At 40.0% G+C, this 26818-nt stretch overlaps 1 pseudogene; it reads right to left on the reverse strand.

Annotated features, from left to right (window-relative positions):
• Nucleotides 1-237: 237 nt before the first annotated feature.
• LOC122738281 lies at nucleotides 238-26818 on the reverse strand (annotated as a pseudogene).

Here is a 26818-nt window from a genome sequence, read left to right on the forward strand (position 1 = left end):
AGGATTAAGTGACTATCCTGGGATCACACAGCTAGTAAGTGTCAAGTTTGATTTCTCCTCAGGAGATATAATATGCAAAATCATAAGCATCCCTGGATAATTTGAAGAAGGCAGAGTATTAACAAAACAGAAGAGAAGAGGGAGATAGGTTCCAGTTTCTAGTGAATCTCAAAGTACTGTTTCACAATTCACTCTACAGAATTAAAATAAACCTGGTAAGAGACTTAGCTCAGCCATTCATTCAATGACCATTCCCGCCTCCCGCGCCTCCCGCGCCTCCCGCGCCTCCCGCGCCTCCCGAGCCTCCCGAGCCTCCCCCACCTGCCATGTGAAAGTACATGGCACTGTGCACGAGAGCAGAAGCTGAGGGGAAAATTGACCTAGTAAAAAGTCTTCTAAAACCAACCCAGAAACTATCCCCTTCACTAAAGGAATGAAGGGCAAATTCATACACAATACAGAAATACCATAGAGCAGCTTTCCTATCATCCCCATGGCAAAATAATTGAATTTCAGCTTGGTTTTGAGTGCAAAGGGCATGTCACTTACTAGGAGAATCCTGCTTCCTCTCCTCTGGTGGTGCGTCGGTGGCCTTCTTCCTTAGGGAGTAAAAGATCTGGGGCAGCTAGGTGGCACAGTGGATAAAGCACCGGCCCTGGATTCAGGAGGACCTGAGTTCAAATCAGGCCTCAAACACTTGACACTTACTAGCTGTGTGACCCTGGGCAAGTCACTTAACCCCAATTGCCTCACCAAAAAAAAAAAAAGAAAAGAAAGAAAAAAAAGAAATAAAGAAAAAAATTGAAAAAGAGAGTCAAAAGATCTGATCTAAATGGTAGGAAGTGATGGAGGAGCACTGAAGCTTTGCATCTTTCTACCGTCCCTTCAAGTTTGGAAAAAATGCAAACCAAGAGCCCTGGCTCCTTTGATTTTCTGGAGATGCATTCTGAAGGCAGGCTCACCATTTATAGAGGAAGAAGTACCTCCCACCTGGAAGGGAAGGGAAGGGAAGGGAAGGGAAGGAAGGGAAGGGCCTCTTCCCTGGGTACTCTGGAAAATTAGGTGTTAAGTCAAACTTCAATTGTAATCCCCACCCACCCAACAACACTTTGCTAGAAGGAAAGTTGACTCTGGTCAAAAGAACCTGGTAACAGGAAGGCTATGAAGAGTTTAATTGTGGGTCAGGGTCCCCATGCCAAGACCATTCCTCTCTCTTTACTACTAGCTAAAACCCTGTTTTCCAGAGCTAAGGCCCAGCAGGCAAGCTTTGCCCTGAGCTGGGCCTAACAACAATTCTTTGCCCTCACCCCCTGGAAGAACTCTGCTGGCTCAAACTCCCAGAATTGCTTTTGCACCAGCCCCGGGTGGTCCCTGAGCTCAGACAAATACCTTCAGGAGCCATGTTGCAGTCCTGAAGCCCTGAGAGGAATCAAACTTGTTTCATTGTTACTCTTACCCCCTCATTGTCATTGCTACAGCTCACTGCCTAGCCACTGCTCTAAGTATCAAGGATTGGCCACACTGAATCAGGGCTCCCTGTCTACACAACTGGTATGTTTTAGAGGCAAGAATTTAATGACCAAAGTTTTCCTGGCAGGAGTTAGTTCTGTATCCACTTAGCCCTTCTGTCATTTTCTTCTCTAAGGAGTAAGAGCCTACCTTACTTCTTGGTCTCTTACAGAATTTTTGAAAAACAAATTACCATTCCCACAATATATTATTTATATTCATATATATATAATATATAATAAGGTATTCCCACTTACACAGTAATACTATTTACCTTTTCCAGGACACAAGTAAAAGAAAAGCATTCAGGTATAGTGCCTCCTTTCTAATGACTAAATAGAACAATTTGTTTTTTATAGACACTATAAAATAATTTCAGAGCTTTATTATTCCTCAGGTGGAGTAAATTCAAAGGGAGGGAATCCCTGCCCCCCAGATGATATGATAGCTTAGAGAAGGGGGCTGGGCATCCCCCCCTATATCTCCAACCTGACACTCTCAACCATTCCTAAGCTTGCACCAAGAGAACAATTCACCTCTGGGCCCCAAAGGTCAAATGCCCAGAGCTAGAGGCTGGATCAAGCCTGTGTCTGAGGGGGTTAGCCATGGAGTAGTAGACTGTCAACCTGTAAACTAGTATGCCAGCCTCTTCTTCAGGCAGTGACATGGCTGTAGTTTAGGAGTGAGGGAGGGCTATGAGCTCGTGTGTAGAGGCAGTGAACAGAATTCCAAGACAGTCAGGGGTCAGGAAAAACATTCTCCACACCAGCATTACCCAAGTTTAGAGGGCTGAGGAGGAGGGCAGGGACTCCAGGTCCAGGGCCACAGGCCTTAGGTATGCAGGAAGGTTGTGGGGGAAAGGAGATGTTTGACCAGAAGCTGAACCTGGAGTTGGGTGGGGGAATTGAGAGAAGCTGGAGATCTTCCTCTTTTTGCAGAGTGGCCAAGGTCCAGTGACTGGGGAGGAGGGTATTGAGGTTGAAGAGCCTGGTGAGGGTCCCCCTCCATGCCAGAGAGTTCTCCCTTCTTGTAGCTTGCAAGGTAAGTTGTCCAAGGCTTTGGCCCAAGACAGTACTGGCTGTTCTGAAGCCTTGTACTGGCCAATGTGTTTCCACTATCAGGGAGTCAGAGTGTTCAAATCCCCTAGTACCAGTTTAGAAGACACTCTGTTGAGGACTTCTGTTCTCTAGGGAAGAGCAGGACCTGCTAATAATCTGGCACCTCTGCTTTCCTCGCAGGCTTCAAGAAGGTCAGGGCACCAAGGTGGGGGGCTTGAGCTGAGCAGGATTTTGAGGCTTATCTAGAACTGGTCAGGATCCTCTTATTCCTTCACCTGCTCCTTCCCCAGGGGCTCCCCTCCTATTTCTGGGATGCCTGGAACAATTTCCACTAGCAACTGCCTCCCTCTCTCCCTGAAGCAGCTTGACCCTGGTTCCACCTTGCAAATCAGAACCTGTTTACATTCAGTAAGTTTCCTGACTAGCTCCTTCCCCTTCTTGGAGATGGAGGAAAGCTTCTAAAGAGAATCCTGTCATTCTTCTCCACAGCCTGGCCTCCTCCGGATCCTTGATATAATAAACCAGGCAGGGAATGCTGGATCTCTTGATGTCCTTGGGGGGATCCTGGCTTTCTGAAGTGAAAGATGATGACAACCCATAGGCCTGGGTGAGGAAGTAGAAGACACTGTGCTTGATGTGATACTCCTTTAGGTGGTCCATGAAGTGAGTGCCAAATCCCTTCATTTGCTTCTTAGATGTGACTTCCCAGGAGACAATTTCCAGGAATCCCTGGGTGGATGGGGAGTGTTCAGAAACAGATTCTGGACCTGTCCATCTTTGGTGAGGTGCAGTGTCTCTTGTACTTTGGGCCAAACACAAACTTTGGACCAAACACAAGTTTAGCGATGTATTTGAGCATATTCAGGGCAGCTGTGGGGTTGGGTTGGGGGGGGGGAGGAGTTCTGCACACAACCAGCCAAAGCTGTACCCACCAGATGGCCTTCGGTGTGGGTGAGTTTCCTAAGACAGAGAACTCAATGGCCCTGGACAGCTCCTCTTGCCCAGAGTTTCCTCCCTTCTAGCATTGGCTGATAACAGGATGTTCTCAGGCCTGGGTATGGCTGAAGGATCTGCGATGGTCAGTATGAGCTCATTGACCACCTCCATGGGAATGTCACCCTATCACTCTTGGCTTTGCATCTTCCAGGGCATTTCTTTCTCCAGGCTCAGGATCTTGGGGTATCTTGCTCTTCTCACCTGGCATGGGCTCTGCCCCTGCTGGGTCCAGGCTAAGGGAGCTGTTGAACTTGGTAATGATGAACGTCTTTTTCTATGATCCCTGTTTGTCATTCCCTACCCTAAATTTCTCTGACGGCTATCTGTGAGTAACATGAAAGATGGAGAAAAGGAAGCTGAATCCAAAGATTCCCCTTTGCATGGATTATCTCATAGCAGGAGAGGTTGTCACAGCCTTGTAGAATATGACAGTAGCACAGGGCCCTTATATGATTGACCTTGTAGGTCTCAACATCTTCACTCTGGGAATTCTGCTGGAACCGTGCAGGAGCCTCCAGTTTTCAGTAGTTAAGGCAGAGCAAGCACATTGTGGAAAGCTCATACCTCATCTGTAGCTCCTCCAAGGTAAGTGGCTGAATGCAAATGACCATCATGAGCTTGGTAGACCAAAAAGGCCTTCAGCTTCTCCAGATTCCTAACTGGGAGGAGGCCCAAGGATCTGTGCTTTTCATCTGGCTGGTGCCCTACTGCTGGCTCAGGTCTTATCCTACTCCATGAGGACTCTGTTGAGGCCAGGGCCAGTGAATGCAGTGTCATAGGCTGAGTGTGGGCCTTCGAGAGCTATATCATAGCCTCCCCTGCTCTTGGGTGGTGCAGAGAGAAGCATCCAACACAAGGGCCGCCCCAAAAATCTTGTTTCAAAAATCCAAGGTTTTCAAGCCTCATAATATGTCCCCACAGAAGTGCCAATTGTTCCCTACAAGTCACTGAGCTATACTCCAAGGATACAAAGTACACCTCTACAAAATTCATACTAGGGAATAGAGGGTTGGACCCAGAGTCAGGAGGACCTGAGTTCAAATGAGTCTTAGATATTTACTGGCTGTGAGATTTTGTTTCCCTCTGTTTCCTCAAATGTAAAATGGAGATAATAATAGCACCTACCTTACTGGGTTGCTGTAAAAGCATTAAGCAGAGTGTCTAGCACATAGTAGGTGCCATATATATATTTAGTCCCTCCCTCTTTCTTTTAGGAATTTGCATTTTCTTGGGTAATACAATGTGCAAACTGGTAAGTAAGTCCTGGATAATTTTGAGGGACAAGTACTACCAAGGCAGAAAAGAGAATTTGATTCCAGTTCACAATGGTCTTTTTTGTTTGTTTTTTTGTGGGGCACTGGGGGTTAAGTGACTCGCCCAAGGTCACACAGCTAGTAAGTGTCAAGTGTCTGAGGCCAGATTTGAACTCAGGTACTCCTAAATCCAGGGTCGGTGCTTTATGCACTGCGCAACCTAGCTGCCCCCCAGTTCACAATGAACCTCAATGTATTATTTCAGAACTCACTGTGGAGGGTTGCAATAAGCTTGAAGGAAGGCATTGTCTTTTGCTTCTTTTTGTATCCCCAGTGCTTAGGCAATGCCTGGCACATAGTAGGCCCTCAATAATTTTGATTGATTGACTGATGGGGAGGGAAAGATGGAAAGGCAGGAGAGTGTGATAACAGAGAGGGATTTTTTCATTGAAGATGATGGAAGTAGTAGTTTTTGGTGATGATGATAGCACAGAAGCTACCATCAGAAGAGAGGACCTGGGGCCAGACCCCTGACAATATCTTCTCATTTAAAACAAATGTGCAGGAGCAGATTAAAAAGTCCGAATTCAAGAACTAAAGCTCCAAAGGGGAAGAAACCAAAGGCAAAAGTCCTTCTTTGTATCCCTGGCATTTAACAAAGTGCCTGGCACATAGCAAACACTCCCTAAGTGCTTGTGGACTAACTACTGTATGACTGTGCTAGGTTTGGGGGACACAGTGACAAAGACAAATTCTCCATCTTGTCATTTTTCATACATAGTTTGTAGTTACTTGTGTAGAAGTTGGGTCTTCTGCTCCATCCTTCTTCCTGTCCCTGCCCCCAAGTAGAATGGAACCTCCCAGTGGGCAAGGCAAGTATGATTGTTTTCTTAGCACAAAAGGAGTGTCCTTGGACTTAGTACACACTTATGGAACCGTCCCTTAATTGTTGAGTTGAATGGGAAAAAGGAATTTCTTGCCCCCAAGGTGTTTACATTTGTTTGAGTGTGGGGTGGTAGAAAATTCACAGACAGGGAAAGGAAATTCTCATTACATAGCACCAATTATATGCTAGGCAGTGTGCTAAGTATGTGCTAAGTTATGATCCTCATATAACTTCCCTGTGGGGATAGGTGTTATAACTATCTGACTTTTACAGTTGAGGAACGTGAGGCAAATTGAGGTTAAATGACTTGTCCAGGGCCACAAAGCTAGTAAATGTCTAAAGCAGAATTTGAACTCAGGTCTTCCTGACTCTAGGCTCTATCCATTGAGGGGAACAAAAAATGATGCTATATCATTGAATAATCAATATTATTCCATAATCCATCCTATTCCTCATTTTGTCAAATGTCATATCTCAACCTGGCTCAAAAAGAGATCTCTCCTACTCTGAATTAAGAGTATGGTTGAGGTATATGATCATTCTCTAGTCAGTTTTAAGAGAGACCCTTACCTGTAAACAGAAAAATCAGCCTGAGCTGGGTCCATCTCCAGAGTATGGCTCTCCTGGCCTTGCCTTTCCTCATCAAAGATAGTGATAATTTGGTCTCTAACAGGAAGGTTAAGGAGCAAGGGGGTTGGGGGGTGGGGGTGACTGCTGTCTGGGGTATATTATGAAATAATACTTTGAGATTCATTGTGAACGGGAACAAAACTCTCTTCTCTCTCCTTTCTTTTTTCTTTTCTTTTGTGTGGCATTGAGGGTTAAATGACTTGTCCAAGGTCACCTGAAGCTGGATTTGAACTCAGGTCCTCCTGAATCCAAAGCAGGTGCTTTATCCACTGTGCCACCTAGCTGCCCCCTCTTCTCTTTTCTTTCATCACCTAATTAAGCAAGATATGCTTCTCAGTCTGCATATTGTATGGCTAAAGGAGAATGCCAACTCCTAGAGGAAAAAATCTGGTTGGAGTGGGGGGTTTGCTTTTGTTTTATTCTTGGAGGTGGGGTCACTTCTTATATTTACCTTTAACCTCAAGAAACTTAGAGGTAATAAGTTTTGATAAATGCTTGTTGAATGAGTTTAAATTGATGCTTGGACATATTAAACTTTTTTTGTTTTGGTTTATTTTTTGGTGAGGTGATTGGGGTTAAGTGACTTGCCCAGGGTCCCACAGCTAGTAAGTGTCAAGTGTCTGAGGCCGGATTTGAACTCAGGTCCTCCTGAATCCAGGGCCAGTGTTTTATCCATTGCACCACCTAGCTGCCCCTCATATTAAACTTTTAAAAATCATGAAAACAATCATTATAGGGCATAATATTACTTGCCCTCTCAATGTTTGGGAATGGGCCTCGAGGAAGATAATTTAAAACTCAAAATTTTAAAAGGAAAGTTAAATAAATAAACAAAATTTTGGAAACCATCATTATATAGGAAAGATGAAACCTGCATAGTTTTCTTACTAGTGTCACAAAAGTGGTAGAAAGTAAAACTGCATCTAAGTGGGAGTGGGAATTCTCTGTGATCTTGTCAGTTTGGTCAACTTTGTTTTTCAAGAATTTGACAACAGATCAATACTTAAGGTGCTCATTCATCTCCTCAGAGGAGAAAAAAGGCAGCAAGACAGTGGATAGAGAACTGCCTGCCGAGCCAGGAAGACCTGGGTTAAAATCTCACCCCTGATGAATACTGGTTTTGTGTGCTTCATTGGGAGAAAGTATCCTCAGCTGGGGATTTTGTACCCATACTGTCAGAGGAAAAGAGGATTCTGTGTGTGTGTGTGTGTGTGTGTGTTCTTAATGAGTATTGTGATGTATTCTTAATAAATGAGTAGTTGTGATAAGAGGAAATTCCAAGGTTGCCATTCTGTAGCTTATACAGAAATTGCTTTTATTTGTACTCCACACAGGAATGTAGCAGGAAACTAGGTAATGAAGAGGAGACAGTGCTGAGACTTGAGTCAAAAAGATGTGAGATTGAAATCCAGCCTTAAATATTTTTTCCATAGAAATATTTGATTATTTTACAGTTACATGTAGAGATAGTTTTCAACATTTGTTCTTATAAGATTTCTAGTTTCAAATTTTTCTCCTTCCTTCCCCTACCTCCCCCCTCCCCAAGACTGCAAGTAATCTGATATAGTTATATATGTACAATCACATTAAATATATTTCTGCATTAGTCATGTTATGAGAGAAGAATCAGAGCAAAAAGGAAAAACCTCAAAAAAGAAAAAAATAACATAAAACAATAGAAATAGTATGGTTCAATCTGCATCTAGATTACACAGTTCTTTTTTTTTTTTTCTGGATGTGGAGAGCATTTTCCATCATGAGTCCTTTGAAACTATCCTGGACTATTGTATTGTTGAGAAGAGTCAAGTTTATCACAGTTGATCAACACACAATGTTGTTGATACTATACAATGTTCTCCTGGTTCTGCTCATCTCACTCATCATCGGTTAATGCAAATCCTTCCAGGTTTCTCTGAAATCTGCCTGATCATCATTTCTTACAGCACAATAGTATTCCATTACATTGTTTTACCACAACATGTTCAGTCATTCCCCAATTGATGGGCATCCCCCTCAATTTCCAATGCCTTGCCATCACAAAAAGAGCAGCTATAAATATTTTTGTACATGTGGGTCCTTTTCTCTTTTTTTATGATCTCTTTGGGGAAAAGACCCAATAATGGTATTTCTGGGTCAAAGGGTATACACAGCTTTATAGCCCTTTGGGCATAGTTCCAAATTGCTCTTCAGAATGGTTGGATCAGTTCACAGCTCTACCAACAATGCATTAGTGTTCCATTTTTTCCACAGCTTCTCCAACATTTATTATTTTCCTTTTTTTGGTCATATTAGCCAATCTGATAGGTGTGAGGTGGTACCTCAAAGTTGTTTTAATTTGCATCTCTCTAATCAATAGTGATTTAGAGCATTTTTTCACATGGCAATAGATAGCTTTGATTTCTCCTTCAGAAAACTTCCTGTTCATATCCTTTAACCATTTCTCAATTGGAAAATGACTTGGATTCTTATAAATTTGATTTACTTCCCAATATATTTTAGAAGTGAGGTCTATATAAGAAGTACTGGCCATAAAAATTGTTTCCCAGCTTTCTGCCTCCCTTCTAATTTTGGATGCACTGCTTCTGTTTGTACAAAACCTTTTTAATTTAATGTAATCAAAATCATCCATTTTGCATTTCATAGTATTCTCTATCTCTTGTTTGGTCATAAACTGTTCTTTCCAAAGATCTGAAAGGTAGACTATTCCTTCCTCTCCTAATTTACCTATGGTTTCACCTTTTATGTCTAAATCATGTACCCATTTTGACCTTAATTTTAGTATAACCTGTAAGATGTTGGTCTGTGCCTAATTTCTGCCATACTATCTTCCAGTTTTCCCAGCAGTTTTTGTCAAATACTGACTTCCTATCCCAGAAGCTGGAGTCTTTGGGTTTATCAAACAGTACATTACTAAAGTCATTTACTACTGTGTCTCTGGTGCCTAGCCTATTCCATTGATCTTCCACTCTATTTTTTAGCCAGTACCAAATAGTATTGATGACTGTGGCTTTATAGTAGAGCTTCAGATTTGGTACTGCTAGCCTGCCTTCCTGTGTACTTTTTTCATTATTTCTCTTGATATTCTTGACCTTTTGTTTTTCCAGATGAATTTTGTTATTGTTTTTTCTAGCTCTATAAAAGAATTTTTAGGTAGTCTGATTGGTATGGCACTGAATAAGTAAATTAATTTAGGTAGAATTGTCATTTTTATTATATTTTATTATATTAGCTCTGTCTATCCATGACCAATTTATCTTTTTCCAATTATTTAAATCTGATTTTATTTGTGTGAAAAGTGTTTTGTAATTTTGTTCATAGAGTTCCTGGGTTTGTCTTGGCAAGTAAACCCCCAAGTATTTTATATTATCTACCGTTACTTTAAGTGAAATTTCTCTTTCTGTCTCTTGCTGCTGGACTTTGTTGGTCGTGTATAGAAATGCTAATGATTTATGTGGATTTATTTTATATCCTGCTACTTTGCTAAAGTTGTTGATTGTTTCAAGTAATTTTTTAGTTGATTCTCTAGGATTCTCTAAGTATACCATCATATCATCTGCAAAGAGTGATAGCTTTGTTTCCTCCTTGCCTATTCTAATTCCTTTCATTCCTTTTTCTTCTCTTATTGCTAAAGCTAACATTTCTAGTACAATATTAAATAATAGAGGTGATAATGGACATCCCTGTTTTCCCCCTGTTCTTATTGGGAAGACCTCTAACTTATCTCTATTACATATAATGCTTGCTGATGTTTTTAGGTAGATACTGCTTATTATTTTAAGGAAAGTTCTACCTATTCCTAAGCTCTCTAGTGTTTTTATTAGGAATGGGTGCTGTATTTTGTCAAAGCTTTCTCTGCATCTATTAGATAATCATGTGATTTTTTTTTTTTGGTGAGGCAATAGGGGGTTAAGTGACTTGCCCATGGTTACACAGCTAATAAGTGTTAAGTGTTTGAGACCAGATTTGAACTCAGGTCTTCCTGAATTCTGGGCCAGTGCTCTATCCACTGTGCTACCTAGCTGCCCTGAGATAATCATATGATTTTGGTTAGTTTTCTTATTGATGTGGTTGATTATGTTGATAGTTTTCCTAATGTTGAACCAGCCCTGCATTCCTGGTATAAGTCCCACCTGGCATAGTGTATTATCCATAGTGTATTACTTGCTGGAATCTCCTTGCTAATATCTTGTTTGAAATTTTTGTATCAATATTCATTAGGGAAATTGGTCTATAATTTTCCTTCTCTGTTTTGGCTCTGCATGGTATTTAGAGATATAAAATTTCCCCTAAGCACTGCTTTGGCTTCATCCCATAGATTTTGGTATGTTGTCTCATTATTGTCATTCTCATGGATGAAGTTATTAATTGTTTCTCTGATTTGTTGTTTGACCCATTCATTCTTTAGGATGAGATTATTTAGTTTCCAATTAATTTTCAGTATTCCTTTCCATGGCTCTTTATTACATGTAATTTTGATTGCATCATGATCTGAGAAGGATGCATTTACTATTTCTGCCTTTTTATATTTCACTATGATGTTTTTGTGCCCTAATAGATGGTCAATTTTTGAAAATGTGCCATGTACTGCTGAGAAAAAGGTATATTCCTTTCTATCACCATTCGATTTTCTCCAGACATCTATCATATCTAACTTTTCTAACAGTCTTTTCACCTCTTTAACTTCTTTCTTATTTATTTTGTGGCTAAATTTATCTAATTCTGAGAGGGGAATGTTCATAACCCCACTAGTAGAGTTTTGCTGTCTATTTCCTCTTATAACTCATTTAACTTCTCTAAGAATTTGAGTGCTATAGCATTTGGCACATACATGTTTAGTATTGATATTACTTCATTATCTATTATGCCTTTCAGCAAGATGTCATTTCCTTCCTTATCTTTTTTAATTAGATCTATTTTTGCCTTTGCTCTGTCTGAGATAAGGATTGCTACCCCTGCATTTTTGACTTCAGTTGAAGTATAATATATTCTGCTCCAACCTTTTACCTTTACTCTGTGTGTATCTCTCTGCTTCAAATGTGTTTCTTGTAAACAGCATATTGTAGGATTCTGGTTTTTAATCACTCTGCTATTTGCTTCCATTTTATGGTAGAGTTCATCCCTTTCACATCCACAGTTATTATTACTGCCTTTTCCCCTCCATTCTATTTACCCCCTTTGCACTCCTCCCCTTCTTTTACCCTATTCCTCCTCACCAATGGTTTTCTTCTTACCCCTGCCTCCCCCAATCTGCCCTCTCTTTTATCAGCCCCCCTCCATTTTCTTTACCCTTCTCTCCTCTGCTTCTTCTCCCTTCTATCAGTCCCCCCTTTCCCCCTTACCCTTTTACTGCCATGAACGTATTTGTTATTCCCTCTTTGAATCAAATCTAGTGAGAGTAAGGTTGAAACAATGTTCACCCCTCCCTTCTTTCCCTCTATTGTAATAGATTTTTTGCACCTTTTCATATGATTTAATTCACCCCATTCCACCCCCCCTTTCCTCTTCTCCCCATAAACTCCTTTTTTTAACCCCTTAATTTTCTTTATATCTTCACATCAAAGATTATACACACACACACACACACACACACACACACACACACACACACAAATATCCCCTCTGTGTATAATCCTTCTGTTTGCCCAAATATATATACAGTTCTCAAGAGTTATAAGTATTATTTTCCCTTGTAGGGTAGTAAATAGTTTAACCATATTGAATAACTTCCCCCCCTCCCGCCCATTTACCTTTTTAAACTTCTCTTGAGTCTTGTATGTTAAGATCAAATTTTTATTCAGTTTTGGTCTTTTCATCAGGAAACCTTTAAAGTTCCCTATTTCATTGATGTCTATCTTTTCCCCTGAAAGAGAATGATCAGTTTTGCTGGGTAATAGATTCTTGGCTGTAATCATAGCTCCTTTGCCTTTCAGAATATCATATTTCAAGCCTTGTGATCCTTTAATATTGAAGCTGTCAGGTCCTGTGCAATCCTGACTGTGGCTCCATGATATTTAAATTGCTTCTTTCTGGCTGCTTAGAGTATTTCTCCTTTACCTGATAATTCTGGAATTTGGCTAGAATATTCCTTGGAGTTTTCTTTTTGGTGTCTCAGGAGGTGATTGGTGGATTCTTTCAATGATGATTTTAGCCTCTGATTCTATGATATCAGGACAGTTCTCCTTGTTACTTTCCTGGAATATGGTGTCGACTCTTTTTCTGATCATGGCTTTAAAGCAGTCCAATAATTCTCAAATTGTCTCTCCTGGATCTATTTTCCAGGTTAGTTGTCTTTCCAATGAGGTATTTCACATTTTCTTCTATTTTTTCATTTTTTAAATTTTGTTTGACTGATTCCTGGTGTCTCGTGGAGTCATTAGCTTCCAACTGTCCAATTCAAATTTTTAAGGCATTGTTTTCTTCAGTCAGATTATACACCTCCTTTTCCATTTGGCCAAATGAATTTTTAAGGGAATTGTTTTCTTCAGTCAATCTTTGTGCTTCCTTTTCCAAGCTGCTGATTCTTTTTTCATAATTTTCTTGTGTTGCTTTCATTTCTCTCCCCATTTTTTCTTCTACCTGTCTCAATTGATTTTGAAAATCCTTTTTGATCTCTTCCAGGAAGGCTTTTTATTCTTGAGACCAATTCATCTTCTCTCTTGAGGTTTCACATGTAAGCAATTTGAGAGTATTGTCCTCATCTGAGTTTGTGTTTAGCTCTTCCCTGTTGACACAGAAGCTCCCAATGGTAAGAAATCTCTTTTGTTTCCTACTTATATTGCAGCTTATTTTTTAAAATTTCATGTCTGCTCCCGGGGCACCAGGGTCACTGTTTCAAGCCTCTTTTGCTGGGAGATAGGGGCTGCATCACTGGCTTTCTACTCTGAGGCCTTTATGGCTTGTGAATTTTTTAAAAATAAAAGTATTTTATTATTTTCCAGTTACATGTAGAGATAGTTTTCAACATTTGTTTTTATAAGATTTCCAATTTCAAATTTATCTCCCTCTCTCCCCTCCCCTAGACAGCAGGCAATCTGATATAGGATATATATATATATATATATATATATATATATATATATATATATATATATATATATATATGTATGTATGTATATATATATGTATGTATGTATATATATATACATACATACATACATATATATAATAACATTAAACATATTTCTGCATTAGTCATGTTATAAGAGAAGAATCAGTGCAAAAAATGGCTTGTGGATTTATCACCACCTTTAGCTTGCTCCCTGCGCTTGCTCCTAATGCACTGGTTGTGCCTGTCTTGTGGGTCGCCTTCTAGCTGGTGCTGGTATACCTCACCACAGGCCTGCTGCACCAACAGCTTGCTGAGCCAGGATCAAGGGGGCTCAGTTGCTCGGCTGTGGCCTAGAGCTTCCTGCTGACTTGCCCCAATCCCCTCCATGCTGTGCTTAGCTGAGGTGCACTGCACTCCCCTTTTGCCTGAGTGAGACCAACCTTTCCTGAAGTCTTCTAAATTATGTCAGGTTGGAAGATAGTGTCTCTCTGTCTTTTCATAGGTTCTGTAGTTTCAGAATCCATTAAGAGGCTTGATTTAATGTTCTTTTTGAGGGAACTGAAGGAGAGCTCAGGCAACTTGCTGGCTTCTCTCCCCCGTCTTGGTTCCACCTCATAGCCTTAAACATTTACCAGCTGTTTCAACCCAGGCAAGTCACTTAATATCTGTTTGTCTCAGTGTCCCCCACTGTAAAATGAGGACAATAATGGCAAGTACCTCCCAGGGTTGCTGTGAGGGTCAAGTGAGATAAAATTACTTAGCACATTGCCTAGTATATAGAAGGCACTACATAAATGCTCTTCCCTTAAAACCTAGCTCAAGTGTTGAGAGGCAGCTAGCTCAGCATTGGGAAGAAAGATCTGCCCTTGATGTTAGAAGACCTGAGGTCAGGTCCTGCCCATGACCTAGCCCAGCTGTATGACCCTGAGCCAGTCTTTCCATCTCCCAGAGCTCTAGGAAAATTAACATTGGTCTCCTGGGAGGAGTACTCTGGTTTGTTGTTTTTTATAGCTGGTCTTCTGATAAAATCAGTGGAGGGAAGAAGAGAAGGAGTCTGGGGCAGGAATTGAACCCCCATCTCCCCACCTCTAGGGTGGGGAGCCTTTCAGCCTTTCAGCATCTGCACCACGCTTTTCAATTTTGCATAATTTTCTCAGGCACCTCCACCCCTGATCTAAGTTACAGTTGGGATACAGATAAATACATCATGGAGTCTGTAAGCTATTTAAGGGCTATTCTGTTCAGCAAGTATCAATTACCTGTATTGTCCAGGGAACTTTGCTAGATAAATGAGGTATTAAGACAAAGATGCAAGGGACAGATTAGAGAAGGGACCTAAGGACAGACCTTGTAGATTGCACATAGTGAAGGTAGAAGAGGAGAAAGAAAAGATACAAGGAATAGTCAGATGGAGGAGAAGGACAGTTTTGAGAAACCAAGAGAGGGAGGGTGGAAGCAGGTATAGGAGTATCAGCTACTAGAGTGAGGCTGCCCTGATAAGGTTGAGAGAATTTGATTTTTTCTGTAAACTTACCCTTGAAAGCCTTTTCCTCCCTTTCTCTTCAAACAGGCTTCAGTTTCATCAGGAAGGAGACATACAGTATTTAGGGAAAAGCATCTGAGATTTTTATCAATGAAGTTCAAAGGAACCAATTTATCATAGGATAGGGGAAAAAGAAGAACTTTCAGGGAAGACCAATAATTGATAAGGAAAAAATACAGGTAAGTTAAGAGCTCATTCATATACAGATGACATAGCTATGGGTTGCTCTCCCACAGATTACATGAAAGGAATCTATATTGTTTCTACTCTCCATATACTGAGTTAATAGGCTGAGATACATTTGAGCATCTCCACTAAAGTAATACTGCCATTCTTCATTGTAATATGGAATCAACTTCCTTTGAAAATAATAATATTTTATTTATTTATTTATTTATTTTTTGGCTGGGCAATGGGGGTTAAGTGACTTGCCCAGGGTCACACAGCTAGTAAGTGTCAAGTGTCTCAGGCCAGATTTGAACTCAGGTCCTCCTGAATCCAGGGCTGGCGCTTTATCCACTGTGCCACCTAGCTGCCCCCCTCTTTATTTTTTAATAACTGTCATTTCCTAATGCTACCTCCTACCCTAACCAAATAGAACTTTTCCTAGGAACAATTAAGCAAAACAAATGAACCCATTGGCCATGTGTGATAGCATCTGTATCCTTTAGTGGTAAACTACCTCTTGACCAAGTAGAGGTATATAGACATGTTCCTAAGTCTTCTTAATCCAATATTTATTATAGCATTGATCTGAGTTATGATATCTTGATGTTTTTCCAGGTTTCTCTGAATTCTTTATAATACAGAGTCATTCCATTCCTATGCTACAATTTCTTTATACGTTTTCCCATCAATAGGATTTCTTTATTTTTTTTAATAGTATTTTTTTTCAATTACATGTATAGATAGTTTTCACCATTCATTTTTGTAAGATTTTGATTTCCAAATTTTCCCCTTCCTCCCTTCCCACCCCCCTCTCCAAGACGGGAAGCAATTTGATATAGGTTATACAGTACAATCATGCTGAACATATTTCCACATTAGCCATGTTGTGAGAGAAGAATCAGAACAAAGGGGGGGGGACCACAAAAAAGAAGAAACAAAAAAGGACCAAAAAAATGAAAATTGTTTGCTTCCATCTGCATTCAGACTCCATAATTCTTTCTCTGGATGTAGAGAGAGCATTTTCCATCATGAGTCTTTTGAAATTGTCTTGGACCATTGTATTGCTGAGAAGGTCTAAGTCTATCACAGTTGGTCGTCACACAATGTTGTTACTGTGTACAATGTTTTCCTGGTTTTGCTCACTTCACTCAGCATCAGTTCTTGTAAGTCTTTCCTGTTTTTTCTGAAATCTAATAGGCTTTCTTTCAAAGGATCACAGATTTAGAAATGAAAGGCAACTCTGAGATGATCCAGCCTAATTTCCCCATTTTACAGAGAAGAATACTGAGGCCTAGATAAGTCAATGGGACCTGCCCAGGTTATATATGTAGAGGTGAGAGAACTTGGATTTGGAAGAAGATACTATGAAACCTCAGAGAACATTCTTTCCTGTATACTGTGCTTCATCTCAATTTCTTTTCTTTCTTTTCTTTTCTTTTTTTTTTGGTGAGTCAATTGGGGTGAAGTGACTTGCCCAAGGTCACACAGCTAGTAAGTGTCAAGTGTCTGAGGCTAGATTTGAACTCAGGTCCTACTGACTCCAGGGTCAGTGCTCTATCCACTGCACCACCTAGCTGCCCCTCCAATTTCTTTTTAACAGGAAAAGTGTTACTCTACATTTCTTCTGTCATTGGTCTCTTTGGGTGTAGTCTCAATATTGGTCAAAGGATTTCTAAAGTGGTTGGACTAGTGACAATAGAACCCCAGTGTATTCTTGTGTCTGTCTTCTTAGATCTCTTCTGATATGGAAGTAATACTATTTCATCTTTACCCATTGTGATGGTGGCCCTTGATTTCCCTAGTCTGTGCTTGAATGCTGCTACAATGAGTTCTCAATTTAAGAGAGATATAATAGATTAGTCATTTGTCATGATAGATTTGACTTGGTCCATCTGGAAGACTTTATGTACAGGTGAACTAAATACCTTTTTAAGGCAGCTTCACCTCCTGAGACTAAGATTCATAGTAGAATCACAGGTCTTAGATTTTTAAGTCAATTTGAGACCATCTGGTACCATGCCTTGGTTTTCTATGCATAAAACAATATACAATCAACAAAAGCCATCTTAACAAAATTATGTTCTATTGTGTGGGTACTCGCTCCATGGATACAGATTATACCATGCTCTATTCAGTGCATCAGGTGGTTTTGATTTACTGGGACCAAAACAATTCGTTTTCTACTGAGCAGGCTCCCAGAAATGGAACATTTCCAGGTGTGACCATGCTGGTATTATTTGGTTGTACTCTTTTGTTTTTTCTTTAATTGTTAAATTTTAAATCTTAAATGTAAATATCAGTGGTCGTTTCAAAATGTTAAATTGGACTTCATGCTAAAAACAAACATTTCCAGAGGGCGGAGCCAAGATGGTGGAGGAAAGGCAATGACTTCCCTGACCTTTCCCCAAAACTCCTCCAAATACCTTCAAATAATGCCATAGGACAATTGTCAGAGCAGCAGAACACAGAAATTATTATCTCCATTGAAGGAATGCAGCACAAGTACATTCATTCAAACTCTGGAAACATTATCCTGACCCCATGAAAACAATCCCACTGGAAAAATAGGAACAAAGAACTGATGGAAACAAAGGTTCCTCACTGATCAGAAGAAGGTTTCCTGTCCTTTGCAGGTGGGTTGGGGTTCATCTTCCTTGAAGACACTACAAAGAATCCATCCAAATGACAGTGGAGGCACAGCCTTCATTTTGTGAGACAATTCTATCGTTTTTCTTCTTGGGCCAAGGGATACCCACCTCTTTTTATTTTCTCTTGAACTTACTATTCTTTATCAGTGGGTTTTCCCCCACCTATCTGCCAAGAGAATAGGAGCTCTTTGGGGTCCAGAAATTTCTTCCCCCACCCTCGCTCCATTCAACACATCATTAGATAATTATTTCATAAGTATGACCAAAGTGCTGGGACATGATTTTTTTTGCGTGTTTGCTGAGAAGAAATTAAACTCCTCCAGGAGTTTCCATTTAAGGAGTATGAGGAGGGGTGGCATCCAGAGAAAACTTCTACTTCTACACAAGTAAATACAAAGTATATGTTAGGCAATTACAAGAAGGAGACTTTGATTTTGTCCACTTTGACTACTCAAATAGTAGTCAGCCAGGCAACAATCATTTAGGAAATGCTCACTGTGTGTCAGGCCCTGGGCTGACTGCTGGGAGCACAGAGATTGGCTTTTGCCTTAAAGGAATGACCCCCTGTTGCTGAAGGAGGTCACCCTTAACCTAGTGATAGGGATGGAATCTGTGACTTCACTGGTATCAGAACCTCCTGGGTGAGGAAGCTCCTCTATCAAGTCAAATGGGCCCTTACCTCACCACCACCACCACCCCGAATTTGCTATCTTAAACATTGCTTAAAGCCCTGAGAGATGACTTGGTGAGGGCCACAGAGATAGTCTGTGACAGAGACCAGGCCTTCCCTTTGAGGGCTGGGTTAATGTGCCTGGATATGCCTGGAAAATTTATCTCCCCAGTTTGGCTAACACAAATGCCATTTTAAAAGATATTTAATAGTATTATGCTTATTCCAATTACAAAGACAATTTTTCTCTTTCTCCCCACTCCCTAAGATCGTAACCAATGTATGTGAAATCATGTATGTGAAATCACGTAAAACCTATTTCCATATTAATTAAAACAAAATGAAGGATTTTATTAGTGCCTATGACCTCATGGTGTCCATATTTCTTGAATAAGTCAAGATCCATAGTCTTCATGTTATTTAGAATTCATCATTTAAGCAGATAATAAGCTATCTAGAAAGGTAAGATTCATAGATTTGTTATCTGGCATCTCAGTCAGATCTCCCAAAGGGGTACTCAGTTGTCCATGCAGGGCAGTCAGGTGTCCTTGGGAGGCAGCCTGAAGCCCATCAGAATGAAACAATATAGACTCAAGCCCAGTATTTCTCTGGGATAGATCAATGTGATGCAGTTCTTGCTGTTGAAAAGAAGGGGACAATTCATTTGGCTGCTCTTCCCTTCTTATCAATGGTGCTAGCTGTTCCTGTTCCTGAAGCTCCTGTGGTGACTGATATTGATAAGGGGCCAGCTCTTGTACCTGGAATGTGGAATGTTGCTGGGGGTTTGGCTGCTGAAGCTGATGTGGTGACTCCTGTGCCCACTGAAAAGACACTGGGTGACAACGTGGGAACAACTGTTCCATTGTTTTTCCCTGCTGCTGCTGATGCAGTGGTGGTGTCACTCCTCCCCAAAAGTTGGTACTTGTACCATTATGCTCTGGTCCTTGTGTTCCCTGCAGGGCCCAGAAAGATGCCCACTGGCTGGAGATCCCCTCGGATATTGTCCTGGGGAGGGCATAAGGTTGAAGTACAGTTGATGGTATCATAGTCTGGGAGGAGAAAAAAGGATGGCTTGGGGGAATGCCACATCCATACAAAGAAGCAGCCTCAGTGGTTGAAGCCACACTCCTCCTCTCAAAGGAGCAGCCACTCCTTGGGTTAGCTTCCTGAGTAGGCTCACTTACCCAGGAATGGCACCTGCATGAATTGGGTGTTGCAAGTTCTTGCTCAGAGAAGTCTTTTTCCATAATTGGAGCTGAAGATACATTTTCTAGTCACATCTGTTTTCTTGAGCTGGTGGAAGCCTCAGACATCCATTTCTTCAGTTGTGTAGATTGTCTGGCTCTTCTATTTTGAAACCAAACCTGAGAAGAAGAAAAGGAATGATGTCCATTATAACCTGACTTCAATTTTAATTTTACCTTGTCATAAAAAGGGTTTTTGTTTGTTTAAAGTGGTATTTCTTACCACTACTAGGTGGTATCTGTATTCCAAAGAGATAAAAACAAAAGTAGTGAGGTATGGTGGAGGATCAATTTATACAGAAATATTTATAGCAGCTCTTTTTGTGGTGGCAAAGAATTGGAAACTGAGGGGATATCTATCATTTGGGGAATGGCAGAACAATTTGTGGTATATGACTGTAGTGGACCACCAATGTGCCAGAAATGATGAGCAGGAACCTTTCAGAAAAACCTGGAAAGGTTTACACAAACTGATGTGCAGTCAAAAGAGCAATACCAGGAGAACATTGTACAAAGCAACATCAATATTGTACAATTATCAGCTGTGATTGACTTAGCTATTTTCATCAATACAATGATCCAAGACAATTCCAAAGGACAAATGATGAAAAAAAATGTTATCCACATCAAAATAAAGAAGTGATTGAGGCTGAGTGCAGATTGAAGCATATTATTTTTCACTTTATTTTTTGTATTTCGAATTATTTCTTCTTCTACAATATGAATAATACAAGAGTATGTTTTACATGCTTACAATAAATACCCTATATCAAATTGCTTACAGTTTAGAGAGGGGGAATATAAAGGAGAGAGAGGAAAAAAAATGGAACACAAAATTTAAAAAAAGAACCTTAAAAATTGTCCACACGCAATTGGGAAAACTTTTTAAAGTGGTATTGCTCTTAACTTGATGGACAAGTTAGTAAAACATGTCTCTTTTTGGAAGATTTTTAATTTTGTTAAAAGAAAGCCTCAAGAAGACAATAACTTAAACCCCCCCCCAACAAAACAACTAAACATCACTTCATTCCTTAAGGGCCATATCCCCATCCCACCCTGCTTGACCCCAATGGACTCTACCGTCCTTGGAAACATCTATATTTTCTAGACTTTTCTCACTTTCTGGAAATAAATATTCTCTATCTCACATTCACCTTTCCCAAAGTGGTACAGATAAAAATATCTCTATAAATAAACCACTCTAAGAAGTTAAAGTTGCAAAAGTTCTGTTCATATAAATTGCTTAAGATGAAAAGAAATGCCTCTTATAAAAGCTAAGAGGGTAGAGACTATATTTCAATGGGTTTACATGGATAGAGAAGCTAAGATTTTTAATATTGTGTTTTTTTCTAAATATGTTTAAATGTTTTTAACATTCTCATTAAAAATTTCAAGTTTGAAATTCCCTCCTTCACTCCCCCTCCCCATTGAGAAGGCAAGCAATTTGATATAGGTTATATATGTGTGATTGTGCAAAACATATTTCCATATCACTCACATTGTAAAAGAAAATAAAGACCAAAAAGAAAAGCAAAACAAAAAAAAATTAAGATAGTTTTAAAAACTGTGCTTTGATCTGCATTCAGAATCTGTTGGTTCTTTGTTCGGATTTGGACAACATTTTTCATTATGAATTTTCAGATTGTCTCAGATCATTGTATTGCTAAGAATACATTTGATCACTGTACAGTATTGTTGCCACTGTATACAATGTTCTCCTAGTGCAAAAGTAATGTTAAGGGGCATCTTGGTGGTGCAGTGGATAGAACACCAGGTCTGGAATCAGCAGGATCTGAGTTCCAATCTAGACTCAGACACTTGCTGGTTGTGTAACCCTGTGCAAGTGACTTAACCCCTATTGTTGAGAGAGAGAGAGAGAGAGAGAAGAGGGGGGGAGAATAAATGGTAAAGTTCACCACATGGAAGCATAGAAAATATCCAGATCGAGTATCTTTCACATCTATGATATTAAAAAGAGATCCTTTCACTATATAAACCTGAAGAGAGTTTTGCACAATGATTTCAACAAGCACAGTTGGGGGAAAAATCTTCACATCAAGTATGTATTTTGATAAGTCTAATATTCAAGATACCAAGTACAATGCCATGATTTCCCTTAAAGCTCAAAGATCTGTGATCGTACTATGAATCCTAGTCTAATTACGGGAAGTTGCCTTCAAAAGACAGTTTGTAGAAGTCTTTCAGATGATCTCCAGTGAAATCTGTCATATGACAAACTCTGTCTTAGATTGAGAACCCAATGTAAACATCCTCAAGGAGACTTTCCATTGGCATAGGCTGGAGGAAATCAAGGGCCACCAGCATAGTGCCAAAGAGGAAAGAAGATTGATTATTTTCACATCAGAAGAGATCTAGGAAAATAGACACGCGCGCGCGCACACACACACACACACACACACAAATAGAGCTTAATTTTAACTGGTTCAAATAATTTAGAAAATCATATTTGAAACCCAACTAAAATGTTCAGATCTTTTGAACACTATTGGGCATTTACCTCAAAGAGATCAAAGACAGAAGAAATGATCCCAGGATTAAGAGATATAACAGCACTCTTTGTAGTAGCAAGAAATTGGGAGGTCATCTCAGTGTGATTCAAAGAATGTTCTATGTGGAGTCAGATCACTTGGGTCTTCAGATTAATGCATCAGCACTCAGAAAAATCAGGGAAAATACCAAAAGACCTCAGGACTCAGATTGATGCCATGATAAATCTTGAATGAAGAAGACTCAGGAGAAAGTATGCTTCCCTGCTCTTGGGCAAGAGGTGTCAAACCACAGAAAGAGGCTTATGCTATCACAAATGATCAATGTATTGGTTTCTTTTGCTTAATTGTCCTTTTTTCCTTGGAAGATTGTATTTTTTGGAGGTAGGATGTGGTATTGGGAAATGGAAGAGATTTTTTTTATTGTTCAATGAATTATTACATTTAAAACAAACAAACAAGGAGCTAAGGGTTTACTTCACTCCATAATGAGAAATTATAGGGGGACTTGGCGAAGGTGCCCAAATACATATTAACCTATTGACTTGGTGTATGGAAAGGAGAGGCAATGTAGGATTTTATTTTATAGATAGATTCCATACTATCTATACAAAAACTTTAAAGACACACATATACATCTATACACATACATGTATATGTACATAAGTACATACATACAAATCTGTAACATATGAAGATGAACTTTCTACTTGCCTGTATTTGAGACTCAGGAATATTGATCAGCCTGGAAAGTTGTCCTCTTTCTTTTATTCCAGGATAGGGGTTCTTTTTAAAATAGTTTATAAGAATGTCTTTTTGTTGTTTAGTAAACACTGTACGGTTTCTTCTTGTTGACCCATAACTGTAATCTAAAGAAAAGGTAAGAAACATAGTTATACCACATTATATCAGTTATCAGCTATATCTTAAGTTCCCTAATTTTTAAAATGATGAAATTGACCTGGATGAGATGACTTTGTCTCTCCCAACTCCAGATATATGATCACAATGGGTCTCCCAGCCAGGTTCTGTTACAGGTAGAATAAGAACTCAGGGCAAATCTTTATCCATGATGCCATACTTGCCTCTCAACATTTGAGCTAGCTTCTAAAGTCCACATTTTTCAAATACCCACTACATTGTGCTGGACAACTAGGTGGCACAGCAGAGAGTGTGCTGGACCTGAAGTCAGGAAGATCTTCTTGAGTCCCAACCTGGCCTCAGAGTAGCTGTGTGACCCTGGGCAAGTCCCATTACTCTGTTTGCCTCAGTTTGGAAAATGAGTTGCAGAATTAAGTGGCAAATCATTCCAGCATCTTTGCTAAGCAATTCCAAATTTGGGTCATAAATATAATAGTCAGACATGAAAAGTCAGAGATGACTGAATGATGACACATTATCATAGATTGTTGGGGAATATGGACATGCAGTTTGGCACTTTTAAGCCATTTAGAGATCTTTGGAATTTCTCCTTAAAAAACTGTTACACTTTTAATAATACAAGCACATGCACACACACACACACACAACAAACAAGGACCTAAAATCCCTGGGACTACATTAGTGTGTATAAAATTCAGAAGGAAAATCTCTCTACCAATAATAATGACAATAACAATAATGATAAATCATTATAGTACCTAGCAAATATTATCAGTTTATCCTCACAAACTCCTGGGCATTATCATAATCCTCATTTTATAGATGGTAGACAGAGGTGCAGTGACTTGCCCAGAGTCACACAGCTAAGGAAGAATTAGGGACTGGGTGGAAACTCAGGTCTCCTTGACTCCCAAATCAAGCACTTTCCACAGTTACCTATGTGGTGTGTGTTTGGCACTTTCTCTACCGAAGCCCCTAAATTTCAGAGGCAAGTCTTTAATTACTCAGGTTTTCCTAGCTCTGGAACTAGCTCTATATCCACTGAGCCCTTCTGGTTCCCCTCCCCCCCACCAGGAGAAATCAATATATACCATTACTGTCATGATATGTTATAGAATCTCTCAAGACAAATGTTAACTGAATCCATAAGACTGCAGCAAAGTATTCCACTTAGCTGGAGGACATAATCCTTTCAAGACACCAGGAAAAGAAAATCTTAGAGTTCTAGTCTTTCATCAATAACAATTAACAATCTTTTTATAAAAAATGTTTTCAAACATCACTTATGCTCCTTGAAAAATGCAACTGCAAGACACTGAACTCAACCCTAAGGATAGAAAGCACCTTCCTCCAAAAATACCCCCCCAATCAATTATTTTAGGTTTTTCTGTTCTCCTTGGATGAAATAATATGCAAATTGGCATAAAAATGAACTGGATGATTTGAGGAATAGAGAGCGTATTAACAAAAGAAAAGAGGGATTGATTCCAGTCTCAATACACTGTTTCACATTTAACTATACAGGATAACCATAGATCTAGTAAGAGACTTAGCTCATTCAATGACCCCCTTTTTTTTTAAGGGCCAAGGACATGGAACTATATACTAGAGCAGAAGCTAAGGGGAAATTTGAACTAGTAAAAAGTCTCAAACTAACCTATAAACTATCCCCTCAATGGAAGAAATTAAGTATAAATACAGTCAAACCATAGAAATACCATACAGAAGTTTTCCCATCATCCCCATAGAAAAGGAACTAGATTTCACCCAGGCTTTGGAGACCAAGAGCACATTAGTTACTACAAGAGTTCAGCTTCCTCTTTGCTAGTGCTGGGTTAGTAGCCATCTTCCTTGGAGAGTCAAAAGATCAGATGGAAATAGGAGAAGTGGAAGCACACTGAGGCCTGGGATATTTATACCATCCCTTCAAGTTCCAGCCAATAGAAACCAAGAGCTCTGCCTCCTTTTATTTTTCTGGAGATGCTCTCAGAAGGCAGGTTCACAATTTATAAAGGAATAAATACTTTCTACCAAAGATTGTCTATCAAGTGGGCTAACACCAAGGTTGTCATAAAAGGATGGGGCCTCTTATTGAAGTATTCAGGTAAATTAGGTGTTAACTAGGACTTCAGCTCTGGTTTCCTTCTCCCCCAACAACCAAAACAACAGTTTGCTAGAAGGATAGTTGACACTGGGAAGCTGGATGGTAGAGGCCATATTTTGAGTCAGGAAGATTCATCTTTCTGGCTTCAATTCTTGCCTCAGACACTTACTAGGTACGTGGCACTGGGCAAGTCACTCTACCCTGTTTGCCTCAGTTTCCTCACATGTCAAATGAGATTGAGAAAGAAATGGCAAACCTCTCAAGTCCCTTTGCCAAGAAAATCCTAAATGGGGATGAAGAATCAAACAGCTGAAAAGGGATGGAATAACAGCAACAACAAAGTTGACATTGGACAAAAAACCCTAAATAAGTCTGGTAACAGGAAAGCTTTTAGCCTATGAAGTGCAGAGAAGATGTGAACTTGCCTTATTAGTTAGAAAGAACTTCTTCTTCTGGGAGTTCCCTAGATGAGAGAATTCACAATTCCAGTCCCTATCCTTACAGTCCTGAAGCTTTCTTTTAGAAGTCTGGAAACTGAATGAAGAGGATTGGCAAATGACAAGGCTCCATTCATCTTGAAGGGGAAAAAAAGAGTCCTTGAAAGACACAAAAACAATGTAAAGTGTGTAAAACACCTTGCCTACTTTGTGCCATGTACTTCTCACAACAATGTGGAGGTTCCAGGGAGGTTTTATAGGTTGGTGATTTTAAACTCAACCTTGAGATCTCACGAGGTTAGGGAGCTCAGACTGAAGACCTTCTCTCTACCCAAACAGATGGACAACTTCTCTGCACATGAGACTATTAGAAAGTGGCCTAGGTCACTGAAAAGTCAGTGACTTAGGAATTGTGAATGTCACTGAAGTGAGAACAGAGGCCAAGGTTGCTTCCATTCTCTTTGGGGTCAGGTGAGAGAAATGGAAACATAAAGAAAGAGGAATTTCAGGAGGGAGAATGCCTCACCATCTTGGGCCCATAGGCTAAGGGTCTGGTGGCATTTCAGTCGAAAGAAGCGTTATACTTTTCCCATACAGCTCTTTTCATTAGGCTTCCAACCTCTTCAAACATGGCTTCAGAGTGGTCAGAAATGGGGACTGCACTGGTAAATTCACAGATCCAGGAAGCTCCTAGTTGAAGGATTTCCTTCTAACTAAGAAGACAGGTTAGCAGCTTTTTGCACTTTTCATTTTTAATCTCTTCTAGCCTTCCTCTTGACAGGTGTACTTAGGGTGTTTTGATCAGTATCACTTTCCTTCTAGCAAATATGTGTTTCAGTTGTTGGGATGGGGGATTAAAATTGAAGACCAAGTTCACAACTCCTTTTCCTGAGAATTTAGGTAAGGAGCCCCACCCTTCCATTAGGTCTTGGTTTTAGTCTAGCTAAGAGACACTGTGGGATGGTCATCTTCCTCTACAAATGGTGAGCCTGCCTTCAGAGAGCATCTCCTGAAAACCAAAGGAAGCAGGGCTCTTGGTTTCCGTTGGTGAGAACTGCAAGGGCCAGTATAAAGATCTCAAGCCTTAGTGCTCTTACTTCCATTCCCTCCTACTATTTTGGAGGTGATCTGGCTCTCCAAGGAAGACTGCCCGCAACCCACTACCAGAGTATAGGAAACAGGATCTTTTATCTAAGTCACCTGTTCTTTGCCATGGACACCTGGGTGAAAATCAT

This window comes from Dromiciops gliroides, chromosome 2 (genome assembly GCF_019393635.1).
Source record: "Dromiciops gliroides isolate mDroGli1 chromosome 2, mDroGli1.pri, whole genome shotgun sequence".
In the NCBI taxonomy this organism is placed as follows: domain Eukaryota; kingdom Metazoa; phylum Chordata; class Mammalia; order Microbiotheria; family Microbiotheriidae; genus Dromiciops; species Dromiciops gliroides.